Source organism: Girardinichthys multiradiatus, chromosome 12, assembly GCF_021462225.1.
Source record: "Girardinichthys multiradiatus isolate DD_20200921_A chromosome 12, DD_fGirMul_XY1, whole genome shotgun sequence".
NCBI lineage: Eukaryota > Metazoa > Chordata > Actinopteri > Cyprinodontiformes > Goodeidae > Girardinichthys > Girardinichthys multiradiatus.
In genome coordinates this window covers 51,886,523-51,914,005 of record NC_061805.1, presented here as the reverse complement: position 1 = coordinate 51,914,005, position 27,483 = coordinate 51,886,523, and the positions used below count along the sequence as shown (strand labels likewise).

Below are 27,483 nucleotides of genomic sequence, written 5' to 3'. Positions count from 1 at the left end.
TCAAAGTAACCCTGGATCCTAAGTTAAGTACGGTCTGCTGTATGCGCCTCCTAGTCTGAGCAGACGCTCCCCCAGGCGTGAAACTAAGAGCTGCCGCCACACAACTACCTCGCCCCCATCAGACCGGCGTAACCCACTAGCCCATCAGACGCGCTCCACTGTTCATCAGAAGCGGTTACAGTAAGAGGTTGTGTCTGGGCAATTGGGCAAACAATTATTGTTTGTTTCATTGTGTTTTGCTTTGTTTGTATCTGCTATCTGTTAACCTAGTGCTAAAGGCCATTGAGCCAGAGCTGAGGCTACCGGTGATATAAACCTTTTTCCGAGTGATTTAAACACCAATGGTCCAGTAATGTGAGCCTGGTGGTTTATGTGTTTTCCCTCCATCTCCTCTCACTAAGCTGTGTAAAATATGTCTGCAAAGTCTAAAAAAACAGGCTAAATTGATTCTCTGGTACCCCTAATGCTGAAGCTAAAAGCTAATAGCTCATTCACAAATTAATTATATTTAAGAGGTACATGTGGGACTTAAATGAGCAGCTAAATTGGCTATTTTCTTTGCTAGCTAAACCGCTAACCTAGATGTGACATCATCACGCCTGCCGTCCGACAGCCATATTGTGAGTCTATATCTGCCGCCACAGTCCATCACTCCCTGTGATGGCTTTTTGAAACAACTATGAAAAACAAATCGTCTAACTGTTTTAAAACATTATTTTATTAAAATAGTATTTTATTTTCTCTTCTGATTTGCATTATAAACTGGTTATTATTATTGCTCTTAATTAGTTTTAAAGCTAATTTGACATCACTCCTTGGTTCTTAAACAGACATATTCACACTGAACTGTGACATCACTGCATCATTTTATTGGTTGTTGGTTTTAGTTTTATTCATTTGTTTCTATTTTTTGTTGTTTATTAGTTTTGTTCATTCTTTACATTTTTAGTTGAATGTTACTGGCCTAGTTAAAGAGTTTGTTGACTGAAGTGCATTAACTGGAAGTGGAAGTATTTTGTTAATAAATTCTTATTATTTGGAGAAAAGGTGTTTTTGTTTATTCTGTATTTGTGTTCAGGGCAGTTTGAAAACATCAGAGCATGAATTCACTCTTTCATCTATTGTTCTATAAAACCACACCTCATCAGGCAGGTATTCATAGAACAATACCTGACAGAGACTGAGAGCTGATTGGCTATTAACCCCTGATAATCAGGTGGTGACCTGACTTGGTCATTTTAAAAGTACTAACTTTGTTAATAATTACCCGTGGACCTCATTTTTAGTTATTAATAGCCAACCAAATTGTTTCACAACAGTAGAGTTTCCTCAAAAACACAATGGTTAAATCAATTAACCTAACAGAACCAGTGCAGCTTTATGGGTTAGAAATGTAACATTGTGCAAAATAAGTAAGTTGATTAATAATTGCGGCTTTAAAAACATCTGTCTTTTTTTTTTAAGATGTTATTTTGCAGCACTAGTGGCCTTTATTTTTTCCAGTATTTTTTGACAGCAGCTAGACAGGATATAGGGGCAGAGAGAGAAGGGAAGACACATGGCTCAGTAGGAAGAGTAGTTGTCTTGCAATTGGAAGGTTGTGGGTTTGATTCCAGCTTCCTCCTGTTGTATGTCGATGTGCCCCTGGGCAAGGCACTTAACCTCAAGTTGCCTACTGATCTGTGTATCGGTGTATGAATGTGTGAGCATTAGTGAGTGTGAATGTGGCTCTAGTGTAAAGCGCTTTGAGCGGTCTGTATGACTGGAAAGGTGCTATATAAAATTCAGTCCATTTACATGGCAAATATCACCGGGACCAGGAACCTGGGACAGCTGAGTTGAGGACTAAAGCCTCTGTAAATGGGTCGCACGCTTAACCCCCTACACCACCAGCACTGTGCCCCGAACATCTGTCTTTCGTGAGATAGTTATCATGATCTCAGAAGGACTCAGTTGTTCTGCTGATGAGAACCCCGCATCTCTTTTAGAACCTGCAGATGTCCCCTGTGATGATCCTGCAGCAGCACCAGGAGAGCTCTGTCACTCCAAACTGATTTGAGAACAGCAGAACCCGGTCCACTGGACGTCTAATTTGAGATAGATACTGGGCATACAGACATAAAAACTAACATCTTCTGGGGTGAACTGGGTGAAACCTGAGCCTAACCAGTAAGTTCTGAAGGTCAACCAAAGAAAGATGGTGAAACAGCTTTTAAGCTCCGATTTCCCTGGATTCCTGTATGCAAAGTCATGTGACTGGAGGATTTGGCTCTGGTCAGATTATTTGTTTGGATGTCTGTAAGCAGAACTCCCAGCATCCCCAGCTGCAGCTGCTGCTTCATGGCCGCCAGCGCTTCATTGTGCGATGTGTCCAACAGACACAAAGAGATTATTCCAGAGTGCACGGCTTTGTCCAGCACAAACATGTGGAGGAACGGAAGGCATGCATTCAGGAACACCGGCTGCATGTTTGAGTGTTTTTACCTCACAGAGAAAAGGAGGATCATCTCTGCATGAGTTTGTTTTCTGGGCTCGTCTGCCCAATCAACACCTAAAAAACACACAAAGACATCATATAAAACAACAAACTGACACAGAACTGACTTCAAACACAAGAAACCGTTGATTTTTCAATGTTTTAATAATTACCATCAAAAATATTAGTGCAGTGAAACAACTAAAACTCATACGGCCCAGTAAACATAAATAACCTTTTAAAGCAACAAAGCAGACTTATATTCTGCTATGGAGCCTTTGCTACACATATATTTTCATTTGTTTTCCAAAGAAACAAGGGTTCTGTATGTATCTCCTGAAGGTTTGTCCCAATCTGGTGTTTACGACCGTTGTTTTGAATAGCCGAGATTAATAAATGATTTCCATATAATTTTAGCCAGAAGACAAGGTGGGAGACTGACAGATAAAGTAAGTTATCATCAGCGAAGCGTGTGATACAAAAGAGATGTGAGCCCAACAGTGAACACTGAACCTGGTTCTGCTGGAGGTTTCTTCCTGTTAAAAGGGAGTTTTTCCTCTCCACTGTCGCTACATGCATGCTCAGTATGAGGGATTGCTGCAAAGTCAACGCCAGTGACTGTCCACTGTCTCTACATGCTCATCCAGGAGGAGTGAATGCTGCAAGTCTTTGACTGGATGCAATCTGCTGGGTTTCCTTAGATAGAAAAACTTTTTATCCAATTTGAATAAATAACTGAATCTGACTGAACTGTTCAATGGTTACGATTAATAGGAATGTATGAACCTGACTGTTGTGAAGTGCCTTTAGACATGTGTTGTGAACTGGCGCTATATAAATAAACTGAATTCAATTGAATTGAACCTTGGGGAAAGATGATAGATGTGGCTTCTTACCACAGAGTGATGGCGAAGACAAACGCCCACATCTGTTTAACATATAGATCTAGGGAGGTTGGAGCAATGTTCTAGGAGAAAATGCAAACTCCAAACGGAAAGGCTCCGGCTGAGACCTTGTGACCTTCAAACTGTGAATGAACAGTTCAAACCACTGGAGTCACAGTGCATCTAGAATAATAACAAACTCTTACAGCTTTAAATGATAAAATGGAATAAATTCTGCATAATATTCCAGAGATTTTGATGTTTTTCAATAAATTAAATGTGACATGAAGATACCGTTGTGCTAGGGATACAATCATAGCTCAGTATGTACCTCGGTTTTATAGTCACAATTTGGTGCATTTTTTAGGTATGCCTCCATTTAGAGAAATAATTTATTTTTTACTTTATTCAGCAATGAAAATAATATTCTTGAAGTAATAAGTGATATTTGGGTATAATCAATTATCCGGACAGATAAAGCCATTTGTTTGTAAATCTTGCTATTTCTGAATAAGACTGCTGATATTTGCTGCTGTGCAGCATTTTGGGCTTTCGGAAAGCTGCAGGACGCTGAATTTGGACTTTAGCTGATTTTTCTCTGAACTGTAATGTCTATATTTGTCTTTAAATAGTTTCAGGTGAGTATTAAATGTAGAGAAAGCTACGTACTTTACTGCTGTTTAAATAAGTCTGACCTAAAGCTTTGGTTTGCATCACCTCTTCTTTCTCCACTGTAGCTGAATGAGGAACACTGATGTCATCAGAGTTTTGGGATGGCTGGAACATTGGTTTTGGTCTCCGTGTTGAAGCAGTAGATCTGCACATATCAGTTCTCTATTTGTTTGGGTGTCAGTTTGGTATGACTAACACCCAGACAAATAGAGAACTGATATTGGTATGACCCCTCCTTGAACTGCCACCTTAACGTGGTGGAGGGGTTTGAGTGCTCAAATGATCCTAGAGGCTATGTTGTCTGGGGCCTAAATGTCCCTGGTAGGGTCTCCCATGGCAAACAGGCTCTAGGTGACGGGTCAGACAAAGAGTGGTTCAAGAATCCCTCATGAAGAACAAAATATCGAGGCACGTGACGTCGCCCGGTACGGCGCAGCCGGGGTCCCACCCTGGAGCCAGGCCTGGGGTCGGGACTCGTCGGAGAGCGCCTGGTGGCCTGAGCGCCTCCTCGTGGGACCCGGCCGGGCCAAGCCCGAACTAGAGACGCGAGGCCATCCCCCAGTGGGCCCACCACATGCAGGGGGAACCGTGAGGGACCGGTGCAAAGAGGATTGGGTGGCGGACAAAGGTGGAGACCTCAGCGGCCCGATCCCCGGATGCTTAGGCTGGCTCTAGGGACGTGGAATGTCACCTCGCTGGGAGGGAAGGAACCTGAGCTTGTGCGGGAGGTCGAGAGATATCGACTAGAAATAGTCAGGCTCACCTCCACGCACAGCACGGGCTCTGGGACCCATCTCCTTGAGAGGGGTTGGACTCTCTTCTACTCTGGAGTGGCCCACGGGGAGAGGCGGCGGGCTGGTGTGGGTTTGCTTGTTACCCCCCAGCTCAGCCGTCTCGTGTTGGGGTTTACCCCAGTGGATGAGAGGGTCGTATCCCTGCGCCTTCGGGTTGGGGAGAGGTCTCTGACTATCATTTCAGCCTACGGGCCGAGTGGTAGTGCAGAGTACCCGGCCTTCTTGGCGTCCCTGTCGGGGGTGCTGGATAGTGCCCCTCCCGGGGACTCCATTATTCTGCTGGGGGACTTCAACGCCCACGTGGGGAACGACAGTGACACCTGGAGAGGCGTGATCGGGAGGAATGGCCTCCCCAATCTGAATCAGAGTGGTGTTTTGTTATTGGACTTCTGTGCTAGTCACGGATTGTCCATAACGAACACCATGTTCAAACATAAGGGTGTCCATCAGTGCACTTGGCGCCAGGACACCCTAGGCAGGAGGTCGATGATCGACTTTGTTGTCGTATCATCAGACCTTCGGCCGCATGTTTTGGACACTCGGGTGAAGAGAGGGGCTGAGCTGTCCACTGATCATCACCTGGTGGTGAGTTGGATCCGCTGGAGGAGGAGAAAGTCGGACAGACTTGGCAGGCCCAAGCGCATAGTGAGGGTCTGCTGGGAACGCCTGGCGGAGCCCTCGGCCAGGGATGTATTCAACTCCCACCTCCGGGAGAGCTTCGACCAGATCCCGGGGGATGTTGGAGACATAGAGTCCGAGTGAACCATGTTCTCCGCATCTATTGTCGATGCTGCTGCCCGTAGCTGTGGCTGTAAGGTCTGCGGTGCCTGTCGCGGCGGCAATCCCAGAACCCGGTGGTGGACACCGGCAGTAAGGGATGCTGTCAAGCTGAAGAAGGAGTCCTATCGGCTGTGGTTGGCTTGTGGGACTCCCGAGGCGGCTGACAGGTACCGTGAGGCCAAGCGTGCTGCGGCCCGGGCTGCGGCAGAGGCAAAAACCCGGGCCTGGGAGGAGTTCGGTGAGGCCATGGAGAAGGACTACCGGTTGGCCTCGAAGCGATTCTGGCAAACCGTCCGGCGCCTCAGGAGGGGGAAGCAATGCTTCGCCAACACTGTTAATAGTGGGGGTGGGAGGCTGCTGACCTCGACTGAGGACATTATCGGGCGGTGGAAGGAGTACTTCGAGGATCTCCTCAATCCTGCCATCGCGCATTCCGTGGTGGAAACAGAGGCTGGGGACTCGGGGTTGGACTCTTTCATGACCCAGGCTGAAGTCACCAAGGTGGTTAAAAAGCTCCGCGGTGGCAAGGCTTCGGGGGTGGATGAGATCCGCCCTGAGTACCTCAAGTCTCTGGATGTTGTAGGGCTGTCATGGTTGACACGCCTCTTCAACATTGCGTGGCAGACTGGGGTGGTGGTCCCCCTTCATAAGAAGGGGGGACCGGAGGGTGTGTTCCAACTACAGGGGGATCACACTTCTCAGCCTCCCTGGTAAGGCCTACGCCAGGGTATTGGAGAGGAGAGTCCGACCGATAGTCGAACCTCGGCTTCAGGAGGAACAGTGTGGTTTTCGTCCCGGCCGTGGAACACTGGACCAGCTCTATACCCTCTACAGGGTGCTCGAGGGTTCATGGGAGTTTGCCCAACCGGTTCACATGTGTTTGGTGGACCTGGAGAAAGCATTCAACTGTGTCCCTCGTGATGCCCTGTGGGGGGTGCTCCAGGAGTATGGAATCGGGGGCCCTTTATTAGGGGCCATCCGGTCCCTGTACAAGCGGAGCAGGAGTTTGGTCCGCATTGCCGGCACTAAGTCGGACCTGTTCCCGGTGCATGTTGGACTCCGGCAGGGCTGCCCTTTGTCATCGGTCCTGTTCATAACTTTTATGGACAGGATTTCTAGACGCAAACAAGGGCCGGAGGGGGTCTGGTTTGGGGACCAGTGGATTTTGTCTCTTCTTTTTGCGGATGACGTGGTCCTGCTGGCCCCCTCTAGCCAAGACCTACAGCATGCGCTGTGGCGGTTCGGAGCCGAGTGTGAAGCGGCTGGGATGAGGATCAGCTCCTCCAAGTCCGAGGCCATGGTACTCGACCGGAAAAGGGTGGCTTGTCCTCTTCAGGTTGGAGGGGAGTTCCTGCCTCAAGTGGAGGAGTTTAAGTATCTCGGGGTCTTGTTCACGAGTGAGGGAAGAATGGAGCGGGAGATCGACAGATGGATCGGTGCGGCTGCTGCAGTAATGGGGGCACTGTGCCGGTCCGTTGTGGTGAAGAGAGAGCTGAGCCGAAAAGAAAAGCTCTCAATTTACCGGTCGGTCTACGTTCCTACCCTCACCTATGGCCATGAACTTTGGGTCATGACCGAAAGAACGAGATCCCGGATACAAGCGGCTGAAATGAGCTTCCTCCGTAGGGTGGCCGGGCACTCCCTTAGAGATAGGGTGAGGAGCTCGGCCATCCGGGAGGGGCTCGGAGTAGAGCCGCTGCTCCTCCACATCGAGAGGAGCCAGTTGAGGTGGCTCGGGCATCTATACCGGATGCCTCCTGGACGCCTTCCTTGGGAGGTGTTCCAGGCACGTCCCACCGGGAGGAGGCCCAGGGGACGGCCCAGGACACGCTGGAGGGACTATGTCTCTCGGCTGGGCTGGGAACGCCTTGGGCTCCCCCTGGAGGAACTGGAGGAGGTGTCTGGAGAGAGGGACGTCTGGGCGCCTCTGCTGAGTCTGCTGCCCCCGCGACCCGGTTCCGGATAAGCGGAAGACGACGAGTACGAGTACGAGTAGTTTGGTATGAGCCGGACAGAACCATTAGAACCCCATGTTGTGTCATTTAGAAGAAACTTCTATGAGAGAAAGACTAATTGAGTAACAGATTAACATATTTAGGGACACAGGAGGGTTTAATGTCTGGTCCAGACACTTTGACACATGGCAGAGCTGGACATCAAACCTGTGATTGCTGCACTGTTGAATCTGCTGAAATAAGCAAATAATGTATAAATTTTAGGCTTCATTTATCAGATTCTGTTCAGACTGGACTCTGACCCTCTCCTGATCTTTGCTGGTGTCTGGTGTCATCGACCCTCTGAATAATTGATACCTTAATGGTTTGTTGACAGCCATACTGGGAGCTGTGGGAGATGCTGAAACCTTCCTTCATTGGATACAGGCTAAAACTCATGTTTCCAACATTATGGCTAAATCTTGAAGCAGCGACTCCATTCAAGGCAGTCCGGACTGAAGGTCCATTAAACATTTTCCTCCTTTCTCTGGAGACTTTCCATAGTTTGATTTATTGTAGATTAACATCTTGTATTTAAACTATAACATCTATAAGCATGCAAACCCTTAAATGCACAAATTAGCCGTAACATTATGATCACCTGCCTTATAGTGTGTCGGTCGCTTTTTTTTAAGATTTTGTGGCACTAGTGGCCTTAACTGAGAGTCAGGCAGGAAACGATAGAGAGAGAAGGGGGGAGGACATGAGGGTCACAAGGTCAGGATCTCAAACCCCAGATGGCTGCATCAAGAACTAATAGCCTCCGTATATCAGGAGTAGCCCTCACCTGTCCAGGAATGACCTCCTTTACACCCCTGAAGGTCTGCTCTGATATCTAGCTTCAAGATGTTACCAGCAGACCTTTTAAGTCCTGGATGGATCGGATGTATTAGTCCAGAACTTCCCAACCTTTTCTGAACCATACTTTGAGGCAGGAAGAGAGGCCACAGCAACCAGGAGTCCAGTTTCCACTCTGATAGCCGCATACACAACAAACTGTGACACTGTGCATTCTGACACCCTCCATCATAACCAGCATTAAGGTCTTTGAGTCACAGAAGGTCTTCTGGTGGATCGGACCGACACAAAGTGGTGCACAATTAAGTGGAAGGAACATTCTCTACAATCTAAAAAGTATGGTGTGCATTTGTATAAGTCTGTACTTTGCAGAACCAGCTGCGGGTCTTTTGAGGGATGGTTTTACCAGGACAAGGCCGGCTGAAGTGGCTGACCAGTGAAAGGGTGCAGTACCAGAGAAAGAGTTGTCTTTGTGACAACATCTCATAACTGTCTCATAAAAGTCTTTACAAGGAACATTAAAATCCTCTCAGAACACGGATTTCTCTCCCAACAGAATCACATCGATTAAAGCTTGTTCAACTTGTGAAACATTCTATAGAAAATATTATACAAGTGGTCACAGTCTGAGTCCAGAATAGGACCACATGCAGACCCCTGACCTTTGACCCTGATCCACCAAAACTGATGAAGGGAGCAGAATTAGAAAAAGGCCTCTTGACTTCATGCTCAGATTAGCTACGAGTGTTATCGCCATGTTTGATGACACTCAGCTCAGTTCAGAAAAACTAAATCATATTTAGGCCCACAGACAGCAGTGGGTCAGGGTGAGCATCAAATCTGTTTCACACATCAAAAACTCAGAAACAAGAACCAGAACCAGCTGCAAGCTGCTGATCCTCCCAGCGTTACTGTAATTACAGAGGAAACACTTCCACCAAACCAGGGTTAGTTTATCATTGATGCACCAACTGTTGCTCAGGTTGATTAAGTTTTAACGTGACTCAACCAGAAATAAGTCTGCACTGGTTAACCACCTCCGACCTCTGCAGACAGGAAGGCTTGTTTTCAAACACGACGAAGGCGTCAGCCCGTCTCCAGAGACGGATCAGTTCCCCTCTAATGGCTCCTGGTGATCGGTGAGCTGATCGATTAGGTGAACAGATCAGGAGCAGAGAAGACAGAGCATCACTCTGCTCTCATCAATCTTCTCCACATTCTCACTTTGAACAGAAACTCAGAAAACGTGGCAAAAGGGGCTGAAGATCCAGATTCAGTTAAAATAAGCACAAGAGAGTCCTGATTCTCCATCCAGTAGCCCTGAAAGACGTGTTCTGGATCAGTTCTGAGTGAAGAAATCTTTGATGGATCCGTAAACACAGATCTGTAATCATCTTCCTCCTCCTCCTGCTGCTGCTTTCTTTCAGTTTAAAAGGTGCGTCTATTTTAGGAAGCGGTTTTATTTCCAGGAAGTGGACTCTGTTGCTAAGAGATGATCTGAAGATGAAATAGACACCAGAACTCACCACAGAACTTTTCTCCTGTCTCCTTTCTTCACAGTTCTGTCCCTGCAGGCTAAGTGGGAGTGGGATGCTGCTGATCTGCCTTCAGGTCCACTGGGACGGCACATAACTCTGAGGTATGCTGGGAGATATCTGCCCGTTGCTAGGTTACTACACCCTGCTGTCTAATCAACTGGCAGAAATGTGGGCGCCACAATGAGAGAGATGCTGCTCTGACACACAGACCTCCCAGCACTGGACCACCCTGACTCCGACACAATGCCAGGGTCACAGCAGCAATAGGTGAGCCCCGCCCAGCTGCCACGCCCCAGGGCTTAAATCAAACCACCAATCCTGCAGAGTCTGAGGGACAGTTTAGTTTTCAGCCTCCAGGTTTCTCCTGCAGGTGCAGTTTGGGTCAGAGGATGGAGTGATCTGTTTCTGCACCTGGATGTAAATGCAGGAAATTCTGGTTTGTCATTGAATGCACCATGACCCATGAACATGAAACTTCTTAATGTTTGGAAAAGTAAAAGGTTTATTTCTGATCAACTACATGAAGGTTCAGGGTCTTAAATTCACACTCAGCTTTAAATGCTGAGAATTAACGTCCTAACTGAACATTTCTGATCCTTCTTGGGGTTTAGAAGTCCCTTTCCTTCAGGTTTTTCAGATAGAGGCAGTTTTAACTCCTCTTTGTGTCTGGATGAACGGTTGTAAATTATCCCATTAGCATCACCGAGGCAATCGTTAGTGCCGGTCACTGACTTCCTGCAGGCAAACATGGACTTTAAAATGTCCGGGCCTGAAATTCTGGTTTACTGGTGCTGCATTTGGGGACTGCTGGACACAAGAGTTCAACGGTAGCAAATCAAGTTTGAAAAAAACAATGTGGTTGCTTCCTCCCACAGTCCAAAGACATGCCTGTTAATTGGTCTCTCTAAGTTGCCCTTAGGTGTGTGAATGAGTGTGTTCTTGGTCGTTTGTGTGTTGCCCTGCGATGGACTGGCGACCTCCCCAGGATGTACCTCACCTCCCACCCATAGACTGCTGGAGATAGGCACCAGCTCACCTGCGACCCACTATGGAAGAAGCGGTAGAAAATGAATGACTGACTATTTGACTTACTTTGGCATTTTCTGATAAAAAGGACAAAATATTAATTTCCTTAGTTATTAAAAGTAAACATGAAAGATCCCAGCAGGAATCATCTTCTGAAGCTTCCTGAGGATTGATTTCTATCTCAGAGCATCAGAGGAACCTCAGCAGCTCTCAGTTAAAAATCCTTTCTGGTGGGTCGGATCGAGTCCAATCAGATCTGTTGTGCTGTGGAGCCTCTGTTACTGAACATGGATTTTATATGAGGAGAAATCTGTTTAAAGTTCACTCTCCAGATGGTCTGTGAATCATTCCATCATTTCCAGCTCCCAGTTTAACTCCACTGGATCCCAGGATTATTTCTCCAGCTCCTCCTTCACTGTGTTTAATCAGACTCTGGGCTTTAATTATTAGATGCTAACATGTAACTGAAGGTTCAAATCCTTCCAGCTGTGGAGGTCTGATGATACCCTGACATGTTTCAGGGTTTTAGCTCCATCCTCCTCCTCCTCTTCATCAGAATGTCTTGTTCTCAGGTTTCTTCTGCTACCTTTGAAGCCGTTTGTCTTGCTGCATTTTAATGTTGAACATGTTGATGCTGGAAGCAGTAAGTGGGTCAGAAACTGAAATCTGCTGAGTCACAGTTTGCAGAGTCATCTAACAGCTGCTGAGCTGGGAATGAAACAACTTTAACTGCTGACCTGCATCTTGATTCGTCATCTTTTTATGGAAAATATTTCTGATATCCAGGTAAAATTTCACTTGCTAGAAAATGGGTTTAACCTCAGACTGTCTCATGGAACCTGAAGGCATCGCCACCCGCTGAAGCACCTGCTCTTCATGAGGTATGGTTAAAGTGATGATTTTAAACGGTGATTCTGATTCTTCACTTCTCCACAGATTCTGATTCAAGATGTTGATGCTGCTGGTTTCATGCTGCTTCTCTGTTAGTGATGTTTACTGACATCCTCCTGAGAGCTTCTCCTGGACAGTCCAGAAGGACCATGTTTTTTCATCTGGGGGACAACGTTGCTGCTTCTTGCTAATTAATATTGAATACCTTCAGAGATTAAAACAGTTGAAACACTGAAGAAGCTCCTGGGTTGAACCCTGAAATGCCATCTGATTGGTCGATGAAGGACTTTTTCCTTTTCTGGGGATTCATGAAATCACAAGAACCCAACAGTTACAGTCCTCTCTCTCTCTCTCTGTGTGTGTGTGTGTGTGTGTGTGTGGTGTGCTGACTGTATCTTATCTCAGTCCGCAGCAATGCAACCACACCCAGCCTGTCATCGTCTCTGTGACGGCTGCTCTCATTGGTCAACACTGACGTCATCGCCGTGCCTTTAAGCCGTTGGTTCTGATTGACAGGAAGTTGGAGCGCCATGATGTTTCCTGCAGTTTTGATCAGTTTCCAGCAGCAGAAGAATAATTTTCCTTATATTTTAATGAATAAAAACAATACCTGGATAAAAAAGTTTCTTTTTCTTCGCTCTGAAGACTTTCTCTAATGATGAAGAGGTAAACTGCTGAGACGAAGACGCTTCACACCTTTTTCTTCCTTGTTCCTTAAAGCATTGAAGCTTTTCCAGATTTGCTGAAATGCTCATTTGTGAAACCTAAAAAAGTGTAAATAATCCATCAGCCTCCTTTCCTTGTTTTAAACCAATGATCACTCCATCCAGTTGTAGATTCATCTCGTTGCCATGACAGCAGCAGGCAGCCTGTTAAATCAGCCCCGTGATGTCTCCACGCACATCTTCTTTTCTCCATGTTTTATTGATTTTTCTCCTTCATCTCTCTTTTCTTCTTTCCTTCATTTCTTCCTATTTGTAACTAAAGGGTGTCCTCTCTTTTTTTATTTCTTGGTCACATCCTTTTCTTTATTTTATCTAAGTCCAACTTTTCTCTTTCTTTCTATCTCTACATCTCACATGCTTCCTAAATCTGCCTCCTATTTCCTTTCATTTTTTATTCCTAAAGCTTCCTGTTATTTTTAGTTTCCCTCTCTTCCTCTCTCCTGTTTTCCTTTCAAATTCTTTCCTCTCCAACATCTATCTATCTTTCTTTCAGTCTCTTTCTTTCTTTCTTATATCCTGCTGCCTGTCTGATCTTCTGCTTTCCTTCTCTCCTTTCCTTAGAGTTTCCTGTGTTGCATCCTTTCTCCTCCTTCCTCTCTGGGAGTCCTCAGGTCTCTCTGGGTTTCTGGTCGCATGAAATGATTGGCTGATTGTGGTTCTGTGTAAGTAATGAACCCAGAGGTCAGAGATGAGGCGGTGTTGCTGTGTCCAACTCTCATATCGGCAGCTCAGTTTAACATTCCTGCTGTGAAGGAGCTGCTGCAGAACCGGACCAGCAGCCTGTTTGGGGCCTTGGTCTGTCTCGGCTTGGACGGGCCTCCCCATCCACCCCCCACTGCACTCACAGATAAGAGGCCAGGCTGGTGCAACAACACGTCGGTTATTTAAGGAACTGCTGCAGGAGATTTATCTTATTCTGAAGCAAAACAAGTCTGAGACTGAAACTGGACCCATCTCCACCTTGGACCTCCAACCAAACTGAATCTGAACATTTCTGCCCAAACAGTTAAAAGCTGTTGCTGTGGTTTAGTCTTTCAGTTTCTAAATAATTTAAACTAAGTTTGTTTCATTAAAAAAAGCAAAGTGGATGAAAAACAACAGAACTACTAAAATCTAAAGATTTAGTTCTTCTAAAATTGTCAAAAAAAAGTCAGTTAACCAGAGCCAAATAATTACTGGATGGATGGATGGATGGATGGGCGGACAGATGGACGCACGGCAGGTTCTGTTCTGGTTCTGTACTGATTTCTTCCATCTTTCAACCAGGAACCACAGGAACCTTGTTCCTGTTTGCTAAATCTGCTGCAGTCGGACCTCAGCAGAACAAAGTTTGGGTTGTATAACCGGAGTAAAGATGACTCATGTTTCCAGAAATAGAGGGGAGCGCCCACGCAGCACAGCGAGACGTTCAGGGCCCGTCCGAGTACAGAACAACAAAGGTTAGGGTTTACTCTACCCAAACAAATCTCAGCATCAGGCAGAAGGGGCAGACGCTTTCTGCTGCTCAGGTTTAGATGCAAAGTCTGATGATTTAAACCACAAACTGAACCAGAGGCTAAAACCCAGGAAAGCATGTCTGCAGACTCAGCTGAGAGCTACAGAGAACAGAAGACTGTTCAAGATGGAAAATAATGTATTTTATGCCACAGCTCACAGCCTTTAAAGCCGAACACGATAGTTAAAGCTTCTAAAATCTAAATAAGGACTGCAAGCTTCAACATCGCTGCTCAGACTGACTAAAAGACTGAAGACGTGTCGCAAAAAGCAGCTAAAATGCAGACAAAACATCTACCTTCAGTCTGAGTTCCTAATAGGAAGGAGACTGCTCACTGTTTCATCATCTATGCAGAAACCAAAGCAAAGCTTGACCTGAATGTGGAACCAAACTACAAACAGACTGAGCCAAAATCCCAATCAGTGTGTCGGTGTTTGAAAAGAGACGATCAGAGCTCAAATCAGGCGTCTGCAAAAGCTGCAACACAACAGAAACCTGTCATTTGTGGTTTAAGAAGTCATGAACATGAGCTTTATTTATTTAAAGCAGAACGTCTGTTTTCCTTCTGAATGTCTGTGAAACCAAACAGGCTGGTCTTCAGGTCCAGGTTCCAGCAGCAGTGAAAGAAAGTCAATAATCAAGGATTGTTTGTGTTCATGTGTAAAATCCATAAGAAGACTAATCAGTTTACTTTAACCAGTGACCTCAGAGCAGCAACTACTGCTGCCCATCAACCTGGGAAGAGTCATAAGGTCATCTCTAAACCATCTGAGGTCCAGCATTCTACAGAGAGGAAGATTATTCCCAAGAGGAAAACATCTCAAAGTCCAGACCACAAAAATGCTTCTGCATTGATCTTTAGTTTGACAGAGAGAGATGAATGAGGTGATTTTGTTCATCCGTGGCTTATTGATCAGATAAACGAGTGTGTCGTTGGGTGTTTCAGTAACTGTGTGGGTCAGACTTATAATTTATCGGGTTTGGATCTTTGATGTCAACTTGTCCCCAGCGAACAGAAGAACAGTAGAAATGTTTGTTTTTGGGCCCGTTTTCTCTGAGCAGCTCTGATGCTTCACAAAGATCCTTTTCTTCTCCAGCTTCCACCTCTTCCTGTGTTTTGTCTTTAATGTCAGCAAACACACGTCCTCTTCCTTGGACTCAGGAATGCAGCCGAAGAGCCTCCAACCATGTGAAACCCCTGAAACCAGCAGTTCTGGAGGACCAAACGTAGCTGGTGTTCTGTGTCCAGCATGAAAACTCCCACTCAGAACCTGCATCCACTGACTTATATTATCAGCTCAACTATTGAGATATTTAGTATGTTGCATCCATGTTCTCGGGTTTGGACCGGATCCGGCAGAGAGAATATCCTCTGAGGAAACTGGGTTTTATTTCTTTCTGCTTCATGAACTTAACGAGTCAAACATCAGCCCAGAGGCAGCTTCACCTCACTGATCATTTAGAGTAAAACTTTCTCTCATTTCTAATGTATGTCTGAATTTTTTTCATGTGAAGTTATTCTCCACCCTGATGGGAATAATTCACTATGTGTTAAGATCCAAAAGACCTTTTAGTACCAATAAATACCCGGTCTGAGGCCTCCATTAGGTTCAGATGTTGGTTGGTTCTGACTCCCACCGAATGACGCATCATTAATCGGACTCCTGGAGGGCAGCTGCAGCTTCCAGAAGGTGTCAGAGTGTCGGACCTCTGAGCTTTCACCACACCATAACACCAGGACTCAGATCAGCCCAACAGAACCATCACTGAGTTGCTTCACTTGCTGCTGTTTCCATGACAACCCCACTCTTAAAACCAGCATCATTTTACCTCATCAACCAAAACACTTTTCACAGCAACCAGTAAAACATCCAGAACTGCCCAGTTCATGTCGGATTTGTTTAGTTTAACTTTACTGTTGGGGTTAAAATATTTCATCTCATCTCAAAACAGTTTGGTTTCTTTAATTAAAAAATATATTTAAAAAATCTGAAACTTTCTTAATAATTCCTAAATGATGAAAAAATAATCAGAATTATTTGAATAAAAATCAAAAATCTGTCATATTCACGAAGGCTGCAAAAAGAATAATGACTAAGCAACCAAAAAAAAAGGTAAACTTTACAGTTTTTGTGTCTCAGGAGGACCAAAGGTAAAAAATGTAGTCATTATATGAAGAACCGAACTGATTCATCATATGAAGCATTTACTATATGAAGGAAAAACCTGAGAATAAAGGAGGGTTTTCTTTTCCACAGTGGTGTAAAAGAGCTCGGTCAGCTGAGCTGCAGTGAACACATGCAGGTCATCCTGACTTTACCAGAAGGTCTGACACAACATCAGCAGATAATAAAGTCACCGCAGAGCTGCAGGTTTCCACTGAGATCCAGACCAGATTAATACACACACAAACTGACTGGGAGATGGGGGGGGGGGGGTGTACTGGCAGGTTGTGATGTTGGATGATGATGATGAAAAGGAGGAGGAGGAGGAGTGTTACATAAAATCATCCTACCCGCATTAATCCTCCTGCTCACTTTCAAGCAGCTTCTTACATAATTTCACATCATCACAGAACATCGGAGTTCCACAGCCTGATGACCGAGCAGACCCACCTGCAGCGGGAGGAGAAAGCAGCTCTGCCCCGCTGCAGAGCTCCGCAGCCCGGCGTGGCAGCGCGCCGGCTGCCCGGGACAAGGTCGATCTGAGCCGGGGAGGGACAGAGACGTTCCTCCCTGCTGCTGCGGTTTAACACGGCAGATAAAATCAGGCTTAAGCCCCAGAGTTCGCTTTATTTCTAACTGAGCAGATGATTACTGAGTCATTCAAGCAGAAACACGCAGAAACACGCCGATACAAGGAGCGTCTCACCTATGACTGTCCGCGTTGGTCAGAACCATCCAGTAGCTCCGGTTCCGACTCTACTGGTGACTGATGCTGGTGTTGGACTTCACTCCCACATATACCGCCCGGGCACGTGCGCGTGCACGCGATAGCGGCACCACTCCCTCATTCATGGTCATGTCTCTCTACCTCTGGACTGGTCCACTTCCAGCAGGGGGTAAACATGACGCTGCGACTTCCGTTATAACAATAATAATAACAATAATATTGTTATATTATAGGAAAATGACTTTCTTTGGACGCAGCGCAGGTCTCTACACCAACAAGCTCATTGCAGCCAATGAAAATAAAACTATTTTATTTATAGCGCTTTGAAAAGTATTCACATTCATATTTGGACATTTTGTCACGTCACAACCGAAACCGAGTGTTTTTTTATTGGGATGAAATGTCACCGACCAGCACAATGTACTTTTAATAACTGTAAAGTGGAAGAAACATGATAAATGATTTCCAGAACTGTTGACAAATCAAATCTGAAAAGTGTGGCATGGATGTGTATTCATCGCTCTTGAGTTTATGCTTTCTCTGCAGGTCCAGCTGTCGGTCTTTTGGGGTTTGTCTCTACCAGCTTTGAACATAGAGGCTAAGATTTATGTCCATTCTTTTTCAGCTCAATCAGATCAGATGGAAAGTGTCTGTGATCATGAATGTTCAAGGAATGCCATCATTTTTTTGTTGGATTTATGTCTGCACTTTGACTAGGCCTTTCTAACACATAAATCTGCTTTGATGTAAACCATCCATTGTATCTCTGGCTGCATGTTCAGGGTGGGAGGTGAACTTCCACCCCAGTCTCAGGTCTTCTGCAGCCTCTAACAGGTTTTCTTCTAGGATTGTCCATCTTTCTATCAACTCTGATCTCCTTCCCCGTTCCTGCTGAAGGAAAGCATCCCCACAGCATGATGCTGCCAACCCCATGTGTCACAGTGTAGCTAAATTTTTCTGGAGATCTGCAGAATTAATACTCCAAGTAGTCAAAAAGTTCAGATTTGGCCTTAAATGGAATAATTTGACTCGGCTCTGCTGAAGAAAAGAAACATCTTAAACATGAGGTACCACTGGCCCCGAGGACCAGGGTTGAGGAGCACTTATCTATATGACTTAAGACAAATTGCACTGGAGACTTGTTGTGGATTTCGTTTTGTCACTCTTCCATAAAGGCCACGTTTTAGGAGTGTTGGACTAATATTTATAGTCTGGACAGATTGTCCTACCTGAGCTGGGGATCTCTGTAGCTCCTCCAGAGTTACCACAGGTCTCTGATTACTGTTGTCCTTGCCCAGCCTCTCAGTTTAGGTGGACCTCCATGTTTTGGTGGGTCTGCAGGTGGTCCATCCTCTCTCCATGTCCAGATGATGGATTGAACAGAGGTCTGGGAGATGCTCAAAATTTGGGATGTTGTTGTAGAATCTAACCCTGCTTTAAACTGAACCAGAACATCCTCCCTGACCCGTCTGCTGTGTTCCTAGGTCTTCATGATGCTGGATGTTCTCTAAGGAACCTCTGAGCCCAGAAACAGAACAGCTGCAGCTAGACACACAGATGGAGTCTGGTTGCTGATGAGGACATTTCAGAAGGTAACTGGTTACACTAGATTTTATTTCACAATATCAGAGTAAAAATGACTGCAGAAAATACATGCCACACTTTTCAGATTTAGGTTTTTGCTTCACATGTTGACGAATTCAGATTTAACAAAAGAAAAAGGATACTTCCCACTGCAGTATTTCACTGCAGTGTTCAGAAAATCCTGTCTTTTTAGAATCCAACAAAGTTCTGACAGAACCTGAGAGACGTTCCATCCTTTTGCTGGTCCGTTGCTACAACTACTAGTGGGGCTCTCTTTCTCCAGCTTCCTGATGAAGTTTTGCTCGTTTCTGCCCGGAGCGCCAGGCTGAAGGTTAAGAAAGCAGGTCCATCCATGTGCGCTGAGCTGCTGATGACCTTAATTTGAGTAAAGAGCAGCTTCATTCAGAGCAGCAGGTCAGGGAGGGAACTCTGTTCAGGGAGGATGGAGGATTATTGGTTCTTTTCATCAGCTTCAGGGTCTGGGTTTACTTTGATAAGAATCTGGACCCTGCAACATTCAGCACAGCGCAGATTCCTACTGCTGAGAGCATCTTTTTTATCCCAACCTTTAACCAAACTCTGGTTTGGACTTAGTCTGGATGTTGAAACGTTTGTTGTGCTCCAGACATGGCATGAAACGTGGAAGTGAACTGTACACATAAAGAGACTGGTAAAAACTCTGAGTCCCTAAATGCACCACATTAACCTACTTTAGTCCAGCCCAGGAAGGAGGAGTCACAGCAGGAATCCCTGTGATGTCATGGAGCCACTAACAAAACACTTCTCCTAGACACGCCTCTTTCTCATTACTCTGCAGCCCAGGTGATGGCATCTCAAACCACCTGAAGGTCTTTGAAGCTCCCCAGCGAATAAGACTTGAAGAATCCTTGGATCCAAAGCACACTACGGTCTGATGTTAGTGTATCTGTTGACTGAAGAACAACCAAAAGTCATGATCTACTCTAAGTGCATCCAGCTAATCAAATAGTTAATTAAGAAAAGCAGTCTTAAGTCTTTCTTCTGTGGAAATATAAATGCCTTCTCATTAGTAGCTAAAGCTAAGATATATTTAGAATTTGCTGCTTATAGATTGACTATTATTAGGAGTTTTTAGTTATGCTTTTGAGAGTTAGAAAAATCCTTAAACAGTAGCTTCTAGTGTGATCACACAATGAGTGTTTATTATTCAAGGTTAAAGGTTGCAGGTGTTTTCTGTCTGTATCGTGAGAAGCTGGCAGTATATTAGGGAGGCATGGTTCTCCTCTCACTGAAGATTCCTGAAGATGTGTGGGAAACATTTCTTTAATTAAATGATGAAATGTATCTCTGTTTCTTTGATACTGTTGCTGGGGAGACATCCACAGACAGAATGATTGTGTATGTGTACTGCATAGCAGCGTGGGGTATAAAATGTAATGTAACGCAGTCCCCAGTGAGACAACACAGACGTTTCCAGGTACCCGTGTAAGTGTGATGTTTCCTCTCTGAATTCAGACTGGTTTTAATAAACTTGTGGAAACTACAACTGATCTCTGACTGAGGATTGTCCTTTGGGTGCCAAATAAAAAGAGTCGGGGAGAGGTGAGGAGTACTGTAAGAGTTAACTGACGGCCAGTAAAGTTTTCCTACCTCAATAATTGGTGCCATGACCCGGATTTGGCACTAACTAAAGGATAATTAATTGACTACGAGGCGGACGTCGTTCTACAACACCACTGGGTCGACCCAAAATAAAAGGTAAGGAGATCTATATTTATTCTCCTTTTGCCTGCTAATAGTGTAGGTGGTGTTGTGGAATAGATATCTGGTTTTTCTTAAATTTACAGTCTTGATCAGTTTTGGGTAAAATATTTGTTGGTTGAAATAATGTATTACGGTAAAGAAATGATATATTGCGTAAAAATATTTGTTGATTGACACAAGATAAAATTTAGCCGAGATACTTGAATGTTGAGGCTGTAACATACTTTTCACCGAAGATACTTAAATGGTGACGGTGTTGAAATAAATAAGTTCCGGATTTGGCAATCCAAACTCAGTCCTGACGAGGACTGGGGTATTTAGGCTGGGGTTAGTAAGAGCCTCCCCGAGGGATTGGGACGCCTCGTGTGGCCAGGAATAGACCCTGAACTGGCAGGTGAGGGAAGACAGTTGAGATACTTAAATGGTGAAACTATAATAATAAGATTAAGTAAAAGGAATTCCAGGGAGTCAACGGAGGGTTGATTCCTAGGTGTCAAACCGGGTTTGGCATCACAGCGGTCGGACCAGGAGAGATTGAAAAAGTCCCGCTGAGTGGAAGGGTTCAAGGCCCTCCGCGCATGCAAGCTATATATCCTGTTGTATTTGTATTTGTCTAACTGGATTTACTATGCATATGAGTGAGGAGAGAATACAAATGAGTGGCTGCGAATGGCTGCACTTGTGTGTGCGTGATTGTAGAAGCAGTGATTATATTATAAACTGTACTGCCATAGAGATGACAAAAAAAAAGGGAAAACAAGCGTACCATAATGTAATAAAACAACAGTTGAGCAACATGGCAAGAGAAATCGATGGGGAAAAGAGCGATGATGGATGGTGTAGAGGTCCTGGCAACCGTGGTCAGATCAGGTAAGCTGGCAGACTTTATGGAAAAACATGAGAAAAAGTCAAAGAAGGAAGTTCAGAAAACTATAGAAAAGATCAAGGAGGTGATTGTTGAAGGAAAGGGAGGAATGGATGACAGAGAACCGTTAGGTAGATGGTTGAACCGAGAATATAAGAGGCATCTGAAGGATAAAAAAAGTTGGTTGATTAAAGCTGATAAGAAAGGGCGACTTGGTGGAATAAAGTGTAAAGTTGAAGCAAAGACGCAGGGAAGAAAGAGACAGAATGGGGTCGTTTGTTGCAGGGATTGATTCACTGCAGCAAGGAGAGAAGACAAGAGAAGCAGTCAGAAAAACCAGCAGTACCCCCACCGAGTGTCCCTCCGCCCTATAGTCTACACATGGTATATATCCAGTGATAGATGTGCAAAATGGAGAAATATATATTAGAGGAGACACAGAATCAGGCCAGTTACGTGCGCATTACAACCCGTTTGTCCCTGAACCGTCAAAAGTATACACACCACAAGTGGGAGGAACTGTGTGTTATGAGCCCTTCTCTGACCGCATAGAGAGAGATAAGGAGGGCCCAACAGAGCACTCTACCCCATGCGTGATCCCGCCTACAGGAGTGAGCCACACCCTCCTGGGCAATTTTAAAGAGAAATTAAGTGTTTTGAAAGTGTCCGGTAAAGACGGAGCGTGCGGCTCTGACTCTATGGAGTTAAATTTGTCTCAATATTATTCAATCAAACAAAAAACTAATCTCAATCAAAAAAATAATATTCAATCAAAAAAAAAACTAATCTCAATCAAAAAATATTAAGTTGTGATCAAAACTTTCAGAGTTTCTTCTCACAAAGAGAAAAAAGTTATTTGCAAAACATTAACTTTTATTTGTGCAGGTCAAAAATCTTTGGTTACGAGTCTCTTGTTTTTGGTTTTGACGCTCTCTGTTTTTGGTTGAACTCAAAGAATTTTGAGTTCTGGAAACATGAACATCCTGGGCGGGGCCTAAAGACGAACGCTGTAAGACGTTTCCCTATTGGTTAGCGCTGACTAAAGCAGCAGACTCTGATCCCCCGCATCTCTGAACTTCTGCTCGAACTGCAGGGCTTGCAGCGTCACTTCAGTGAGGAGACATCAACTCTACAGAAGAAAACTGCGGTTAAGTGAGCCGACAGTCAGAAATACGCGGTGACGTCAGCCGACACTAGCTCTCTCTTAAAGATTAGCGTCACGCATACAAGGTGCATTACGGTAATGGAGCAGAAAGGACCCGATCCTGGCAACGGTTGAGAAAATAAGAGGAAAACAGAAAAGTAACCTACAGAACATTTATATTAATTACATTTGTACAACTTTCAAATTCATGTTTTATGTAAAATAATAAATATTTTACTGTACAGTTTTGGAGAAATATCTTGTCAAAATACCTCAAAATGCTCAACCATTATATGCATTTGTCCCACTTTCAGGAATTTATTTCTCCAAAACCATGAGAGGTGACAACACAATCATTCAGATTATATTAGAGGGTCATCTATATTATAACCAGAATTAGTATTTCATAATTTCACTGTAGGTTTCTGGAGAAATACACAACTACCCCAAGTGTAGTATATATAATGCGCCTTGTATGCGTGACGCTAATCTTTAAGAGAGAGCTGGTGTCGGCTGCCGTCACCGCGTATTTCTGACTGTCGGCTCACTTGACCGCAGTTTTCTTCTGTACAGTTGATGTCTCCTCACTGAAGCGACGCTGCAAGCCCTGCAGTTCGAGCACAGCGTGGGCTCTGGAACCCATCTCCTCGAGAGCGGCTGGACTCTCTTCTACTCTGGAGTGGCCCATGGGGAGAGGCGGCGGGCTGGTGTGGGTTTGCTTGTTGCCCCCCAGCTCAGCCGTCTCGTGTTGGGGTTTACCCCAGTGGATGAGAGGGTCGTATCCCTGCGCCTTCGGGTTGGGGAGAGGTCTCTGACTATCATTTCAGCCTACGGGCCGAGTGGCAGTGCAGAGTACCCGGCCTTCTTGGCGTCCCTGTCGGGGGTGCTGGATAGTGCCTCTCCCGGGGACTCCATTATTCTGCTGGGGGACTTCAACGCCCACGTGGGGAACGACAGTGACCCCTGGAGAGGCGTGATCGGGAGGAATGGCCTCCCCGATCTGAATCCAAGTGGTGTTTTGTTATTGGACTTCTGTGCTAGTCACGGTTTGTCCATAACGAACACCATGTTCAAACATAAGGGTGTCCATCAGTGGACTTGGCACCAGGACACCCTAGGCAGGAGGTCGATGATCGACTTTGTTGTCGTATCATCAGACCTTCGGCCGCATGTTTTGGACACTCGGGTGAAGAGAGGGGCTGAGCTGTCCACTGATCACCACCTGGTGGTGAGTTGGATCCGCTGGAGGAGGAGAAAGTCGGACAGACTTGGCAGGCCCAAGCGCATAGTGAGGGTCTGCTGGGAACGCCTGGCGGAGCCCTCGGCCAGGGATGTATTCAACTCCCACCTCCGGGAGAGCTTCGACCAGATCCCGGGGGATGTTGGAGACATAGAGTCCGAGTGGACCATGTTCTCCGCATCTATTGTCGATGCTGCCGCCCGTAGCTGCGGCCGTAAGGTCTGCGGTGCCTGTCGTGGCGGCAATCCCAGAACCCGGTGGTGGACACCGGCAGTAAGGGATGCTGTTAAGCTGAAGAAGGAGTCCTATCGGCTGTGGTTGGCTTGTGGGACTCCTGAGGGGGCTGACGGGTACCGTGAGGCCAAGCGTGCTGCAGCCCGGGCTGTGGCAGAGGCAAAAACTCGGGCCTGGGAGGAGTTCGGTGAGGCCATGGAGAAGGACTACCGGTTGGCCTCAAAGCGATTCTGGCAAACCGTCTGTCGCCTCGGGAGGGGGAAGCAGTGCTTCGCCAACACTGTTTATAGTGGGGGTGGGAGACTGCTGACCTCGACTGAGGACATTATCGGGCGGTGGAAGGAGTACTTCGAGGATCTCCTCAATCCTGCCATCACGCATTCCGTGGTGGAAACAGAGGCTGGGGACTCAGGGTTGGACTCTTTCATCACCCAGGCTGAAGTCACCGAGGTGGTTAAAAAGCTCCGCGGTGGCAAGGCTTCGGGGGTGGATGAGATCCGCCCTGAGTACCTCAAGTCTCTGGATGTTGTAGGGCTGTCATGGTTGACACGTCTCTTCAACATTGCGTGGCGGTCGGGGACAGTGCCTCTGGACTGGCAGACTGGGGTAGTGGTCCCCCTTCATAAGAAGGGGGACCGGAGAGTGTGTTCCAACTACAGGGGGATCACACTCCTCAGCCTCCCTGGTAAGGCCTACGCCAGGGTATTGGAGAGGAGAGTCTGACCGATAGTCGAACCTCGGCTTCAGGAGGAGCAGTGTGGTTTTCGTCCCGGCCGTGGAACACTGGACCAGCTCTATACCCTCTACAGGGTACTCGAGGGTTCATGGGAGTTTGCCCAACCGGTTCACATGTGTTTTGTGGACCTGGAGAAGGCATTCGACTGTGTCCCTCGTGATGCCCTGTGGGGGGTGCTCCAGGAGTATGGAATCGGGGGACCTTTACTAGGGGCCATCCGGTCCCTGTACGAGTGGAGCAGGAGTTTGGTCCGCATTGCCGGCACTAAGTCGGACCTGTTCCCAGTGCATGTTGGACTCCGGCAGGGCTGCCCTTTGTCACCGGTCCTGTTCATAACGTTTATGGACAGGATTTCTAGACGCAGCCAAGGGCCGGAGGGGGTCTGGTTTGGGGACCAGAGGATTTCGTCTCTTCTTTTTGCAGATGACGTGGTCCTGCTGGCCCCCTCTAGCCAAGACCTACAGCATGCGCTGTGGCGGTTCGCAGCCGAGTGTGAAGCGGCTGGGATGAGGATCAGCTCCTCCAAGTCCGAGGCCATGGTACTCGACTGGAAAAGGGTGGCTTGTCCTCTTCAGGTTGGAGGGGAGTTCCTGCCTCAAGTGGAGGAGTTTAAGTATCTCGGGGTCTTGTTCACGAGTGAGGGAAGAATGGAGCGGGAGATCGACAGACGGATCGGTGCGGCTGCCACAGTAATGGGGGCGCTGTGCCGGTCCGTTGTGGTGAAGAGAGAGCTGAGCCGAAAAGCAAAGCTCTCAATTTACTGGTCGGTCTACGTTCCTACCCTCACCTATGGCCATGAACTTTGGGTCATGACTGAAAGAACGAGATCCCGGATAGAAGCGGATGAAATGAGCTTCCTCCGTAGGGTGGCCGGGCACTCCCTTAGAGATAGGGTGAGGAGCTCGGCCATCCGGGAGGGGCTCGGAGTAGAGCCGCTGCTCCTCCACATCGAGAGGAGCCAGTTGAGGTGGCTCGGGCATCTATACCGGATGCCTCCTGGACGCCTTCCTCGGGAGGTGTTCCAGGCGCGTCCCACCGGGAGGAGGCCCAGGGGACGGCCCAGGACACGCTGGAGGGACTATGTCTCTCGGCTGGCCTGGGAACGCCTTGGGCTCCCCCTGGAGGAACTGGAGGAGGTGTCTGGGGAGAGGGACGTCTGGGCGTCTCTGCTGAGTCTGCTGCCCCCGCGACCCGGTCCCGGATAAGCGGAAGACGACGAGTACGAGTACGAGTACGAGTACGAGTAAAAACATTTAATATAAAAACGAATAAGAAAAATACTCTGTATGAGCAGAAACCCACGGACGGTAAACAGATTATATTTTGTGGGAAATACTCATACAGCCCAGCCGCCCTTGGCGACCATTAAAAGTTAAATGTTGATTAATACTTGAAAACATAAAAATAAAAGATCAATACTTGAAAACATAAAAATAAAAGATCAATACTTGAAAACATAAAAGAATAATACTTAATGAAAACAGTGAAACATAATAAAGGAATTTACAAATCTGCCCTGTTTATGTCATCATTGTACTTTTTCTCATTTCACTTAAACAACAACTTCTTTCGATTTTCTGCTGTAAGGTCATTTTATGAAATACAATGTATGAGTACACTCAGGCTTTCAATGTGATTTATTTACAACATGTCATCATAATCGTCCACTTCATTTTTGTGCATTTCTACCTAGTTCAGTGTTGCATATGCCACCGTGACTGACTGAGTTACTATTCTTTGTACCATGCATTTGCAACATGGGATAATACATATTGACAGGAGACACAGAAGGCCCATGCATGCTATTACTGCAACTAAGAGAACCTTAAACAGATTTATCCATCCCCCTGTGAGCATCCAATCTAACCAAGTACCAGTAGTTTTGCAGAAATGGATGTGCGTCATGTCCTTCCGTCAGTGGTCTGAGATGGGTCCCGTCTGTTGTCCACCTTTTCTGCGGCGTCCTCTCTCCTGGGTCCTGTAGTGATAGAAGAATAAGTACTGCTGCCAGTATAAAGCTCAGGCTTATCAGTCCTGTTCACATGTTACAGAGAGCCATTTTATAATTGGGCGCAGATCAGCTGTTTTCTTCACCGGTTTGAGACGCTGGGCCTTATGGGTCCTCCAACTCCTTTGAACCCGGACTTCCTTCTGCTACCCCGTCGGTTGATCTGGCTCCTGTAACGGCAAAACTGGCTTACAGTGGCTTTTATGGATCCAGGAAGGCCTCTCAGCTATTTTCAGAGCTGTGGGCGTTGTCAGGAGTATTTGAAACGGCCCTTTCCACCGAGGAGTGCTCCAATCCTTCCTGTGGAGTGTCTTAATCAGGACCAGGTCTCCAGGCCTCATTCTGTGGGATAGGAGCAGAGATTATCGGCAGACCACTGGACATTTGTTTTTCTTTTGTCTGCAACATTTTATTCATCCACTCAGCTAATGAAGGTTCCTGTTGTGCTTTCTCTATTTCATTCATGTCAGAAGGCAGAGAAAACGGTCTGCCATGTACTATTTCTTTGAGAATACAAATTCACATCAGCAACTTGGTGTCACGTGATCTCAGACTCAGAATATAGTGGGTGGAGTTATACAATGATGTACAGTAGGTGGCAAATGGAGTAAGACCAGTTTGATTTGGAGTTATTCTCATCCATAATTTAACCAGGGATAGGCATTCGGGTCATGGCCTCCCTGTTTCTTCCATTGTTTTCCTTAATCTTTAACTGAAACCCTAATGCATTAGAACTTAGTTCTATTAATTTATTTACAAAATGAGTTCCATTATCTGACCTTATAATCTGTGGGATACCATATGTGGGGAAGAAATATGTCACTAGGTTCTTAGCTACTGTGAGTGCATCACAATGTTTTGCAGGGTATATTTCAACCCATTTAGAAAATGCATCTATTACCACTAGGCAATATTTCTTCCCCTGTGACCATGACAGTTTGATGAAATCCCTATGTATGGTATG

At 46.1% G+C, this 27,483-nt stretch overlaps 1 protein-coding gene across 6 annotated transcripts in view; it reads right to left on the bottom strand.

The window, feature by feature from the left end:
* LOC124877436 (dematin-like) overlaps positions 1 to 27,483 on the bottom strand; it is a 45,568-nt gene that overhangs the window by 13,115 nt on the left and 4,970 nt on the right. For 2 of the 6 annotated variants that reach the window (XM_047380594.1, XM_047380599.1), the window contains exons 1-2: positions 16,945 to 17,074; positions 2,485 to 2,551 (exon numbers count right to left, since the gene is read on the bottom strand). The gene's annotated coding sequence lies outside the window, so the exon portion shown is untranslated. Of the gene's footprint in view, positions 1 to 2,484; positions 2,552 to 9,924; positions 10,226 to 16,688; positions 16,815 to 16,944; positions 17,075 to 26,385; positions 26,690 to 27,483 lie in introns of those variants that run through there. The other 4 variants (XM_047380597.1, XM_047380596.1, XM_047380595.1 and 1 more) reach the window with 4 other exon arrangements.